Source organism: Plecotus auritus (assembly GCF_963455305.1).
Source record: "Plecotus auritus genome assembly, chromosome: 1".
Classification (NCBI taxonomy): Eukaryota; Metazoa; Chordata; class Mammalia; order Chiroptera; family Vespertilionidae; genus Plecotus; species Plecotus auritus.
Window position 1 is genome coordinate 50,647,371 of NC_137770.1, and position 3,891 is coordinate 50,651,261.

The window sequence follows — 3,891 nt, forward strand, 5'->3', positions numbered from 1 at the left end:
CGCCAGCCCACCAGCCGCGCATCCCCAGAGCCGGGCGGGAGGGGAGGGGAGAGGAGGGGAAGGGGCGCGGAACCCGGGCGGGGAGCATCCAGGTGCAGGCGGCAGCCGCTCCCCTTGACCTTCCCTCCCCCCGCCTCGGCCCTTGGGGATGGTGTGAGCTCTGCTCTGCGGCCTCTCCGCGCCCCCCACCCCCACCCCACCCCCCGCTCTCCTCATCCCCCACCCCCTATCCCAGGCCAGGCTGCGGGTCCCTCCTTCGGCTCCCTGGACTTGGCCCACCACCCGAGTCGGGGAGAGGAGGGGCCCCTCCGGCTCCCCAGGTCCCCCTCGGCGTGTCTCCCTCCTCCCCTCCCCCTGGAGCTGTCTCAGCCTTCACGCCCAGAGGTGCGTGCAAGGCCTCCAGCAGGCCCCATCCTTGGGGACTTGGGCAGGCTCTTAAGACACCGAAGCCCCAGGAAGCCTATGAAAAGATGGTCAGATTTATTCATGATCAGAAAAATACAAGTTCAAATGAGAATGAGATTTCACTTGTGCCAATTAGACTGGCAAAAAACAAGAAAGCTGGATAATGCCAAATGGTGGGGAGTGAGGAGCTGTCCCAGCCAAGTCACTGCTGGTGGGAGTAGCCTGGGGCCACCGTTCTAAAACAGTCTGGCAACAATGAGGGGAATGATGCACAGCAAACTGTGACTCTAAAATCCAGCTCCTTCTCCTCCTCTTCACCTGTAAGCCCAGGGGCTGGAGGGAGGGTCTGCGAGTGGTCCGGCCTGGTGGTCCCTGGTGGCCCAGCAGTGACCTCTCCCAGGTCCCTGAAGAGGAGGTGAGGCCCCAGTGCGGGTGGCAGGCTTCTCCACACGATGGCCCCCCAGGCTTTTCATTGTTCTTATTTCATATCTTGATAAATTAGAGGGTTGTTTTTTGTTTTTGTTTTGTTTTTTAACAAAATAGAACTGATGTGCTTTGCACTCTGCCTAATTGATTTCATGCTCCTTTGCTACTTGAGCGGCATTCTCTTGGAAAGGTGGCATCCCAGCCCCAGCCCCGACCTGCTGAATCAGAACCTGCATTTATTCATTTTTTAATATATTTTTATTAATCTCAGAAAGGAAGGGAGAGGGGGAGAGAGAGAGAATCATTGATCAGCTGCCTCCTGCATGCCCCACACTGGGAATCAAGCCTGCAACCCAGGCATAGGTTCATAGGTCGACCCTCAACCACTGAGCCACACCGGTTTCAACAAGATCCCTGGTGATTCCTGTTTACATTAAAGTAGGAGACGCACTGCTCTAGGCTGTCCACGCCACTTCATCCAAGTCCTTTTTTTTACAGGCTTTTATTTCGGTATCTTCCATAAGCAGATCTAACCTCTTGCACGGTCTTCATTTATTGAGCACCAGCTGTGAAGCAGCCACTCACTGTGTCAGTCCTGTATTAGCATTATCTCATGCACTGTTCCCTCTTCCCCACCCCTACCCTGTGAGGTGAATGCTGTTATCAGCCTCTTTTTCTGGGAAAACAGCTGCTCACAGATAGTCACAAGACCTGAGGAGCCTCAGGCCTGAGGTCCCACAGCCAGTAAGTGGCCAATTCAAACACAGCACATAAGCTATCCTGCTCTCATTGAGGGCCAGGCGGGGATGCCTGCTTCTGTGCATCCCCTGCAGGAAGATGGGCACATGCCAGTGTCAGGACACAGTCTGTGATGGTCCTTGTCACCTTACAGTGGTGGGAACCTTCCCCTCAGAGTCCCAGGGCCACTCACTGAGAGTCGGGGGGTCTCTGCCCAGGGCTGCAGTGCATTCTGCCTGCTCTCCCTTCTGAGATGCCCTGGTTCTGGGCATCTCAAATTGGGGTGCCTATACTCTGGGGTACACAGTCATGGACAACGGGCACAGGAAACCATAGTCAAAACCTTAATTTTACATGATGCCCGAGGCAGGGAGGAAAAGTTGCATTATATATATATATATTTTTTATATATATATATTTTTTACTGATTTCAGAGAGGAAGGGAGAGGGAGAGAGAGATAGAAACATCAATGATGAGAGTTAATTATCGATCAGCTGCCTCCTGAATGCCCCCTACTGGGGATCGAGCCCACAGCCCAGGCATGTGCCCTGACCAGAATTGAACCCGGGACCCTTCAGTCCTCAGGCCTATGCTCTATCCACTGCGCCAAACCAGCTAGGGCGAAAAGTTGCATTTTTATTAGAACAACCATGTTGTTGTTGTTTTTGACATACTGCATTCTTCCATTTACCACAAGAACAAACGGACAATAAAGACTATTTAAAAGAAATGCCCAACTCTGAAAAGGGTGGTGGCAGCAGCACTTCCTACTGCAGAATCACCGCCCACTTTCTTCAGTTAGCATTGCTGTTCTCCCATGACACAGGTTCATGTGGAAAAGCTTGTCAGCTTTTGTCAGGGCCAGGTGGTGAAATACAGAGTCTGTCCTCATCAGCTAATTGTAAGCTCTGAGGATGGACCCATAAAACAGGGCCATTGTTTTGTTAAGCATCTGCAACCTGCGGAATTCCTTAGCCCTAAGCTACAGTTTCTGCTCAGTGTCTTAAAGCTGAGCTCAGACCCATCTGACTCTGCTCCTCAGGGCTGAGGTAGGTGCTAGTCATCAAAGTCTGGAATGTCATCGTGGAGTAACCCCGGTAGCCTTTGGGTGCATAGTAAGCAATGCGCAGGTGGTAAAACCCTGGCAGGAACACCAGCATGCCAATGATCAGTACAGAAATGGCCTGGTCTGCCCGCCCCCCCTTTATTGATATAGCCCGCCAGCAGAAGGGAGCCTATGGTAATGAGAAAGGTGTCAATCAAAAAAAGTACCGAACCCCTAACCAGTTTGGCTCAGTGGATAGAGTGTTGGCCTGCGTACTGAAGGGTCCTGGGTTCGGTTCCGGTCAAGGGCACGTACCTTGGTTGTGGGCACATTCCCAGTGGGAGGCAGCTGATCGATGTTACTCTCTCATCGATGTTTCAAACTCTATATCCCTCTCCCTTCCTCTCTGTAAAAAAATCAATAAAATGTATTTTTTAAAAATAAAATTAAAAAAGTACCGTAGCAAGCGCAATGGCCCTACATGGAATCTTAGGAGGGCTTTTCTTAAACTGGAGGTCGATGTAGCCATCCTCTGTGCTGGAGAGTCTTGAGTATTTCACTTTACTCCCGGGGATGCCAGTGGCCAGGTTGGTATGAGATGGCATCATTACACACTGACACAGAGACATTCCCTCACCGGGCGCCGTGCCAAATCATCCGCGCGCCCACAGCCCGCTCAACATTGGAAACAGATGCTCATGACACACCTCACCTAACTGCCACCTGCCCCACCCCACACAGACCGGTTCAAAAACAACCGTGGTTGTACGAGTAAGAGTATAGATGCAATACCCCGTGGGTCACTTTGGATAAGGCCACGGAGCTTTGGGTGTTCCCACTGCTCTATCCCTGTGAGTATTGGGAAGGAAATATTTGGGGAAGCCAAACATTGGCTCTGCCCTTTCTCTGTCCCTGCCAGGATGCAGAGTCCATTTCACCATGCATCTCTAGCCCTCACCACACTCTCACACACACACACACACACACACACACACACACACACACGCCATCTCCATGTCTTTCTCAAAGCAAATAGTACCCAGCTTCATATATATGCTGCCTCCACCCCTTTGGCATCAGGGGCTGTGGGGCTGAGGGACAAGAAGAACAAGTAATTCAGAGACCATCAGGTTTGACATGGATGGACAGAGGGCCTGAGAGCACAGTGCTGGGGCTTGGGGTAGAGGAGAGGGGATGGCTCCAGGACCGGTGTGAGTCTGTGTGACAGAGGGAAGTGATTGACCTTAACACTGATTAGGAATAAGGAGGAAATATG

General features: G+C 51.9%; 1 pseudogene across 1 annotated transcript; it reads right to left on the bottom strand.

Annotated features, from left to right (window-relative positions):
* Positions 1 to 2,626: 2,626 nt before the first annotated feature.
* On the bottom strand, positions 2,627 to 3,223 carry LOC308239073 (transmembrane protein 230-like; annotated as a pseudogene). Its single transcript has 2 exons — positions 3,074 to 3,223; positions 2,627 to 2,842 (listed from the first exon to the last, which is right to left on the bottom strand). The product of its transcript is annotated as a transmembrane protein 230-like (transcript).
* Between the last annotated feature and the right edge of the window lie 668 nt (positions 3,224 to 3,891).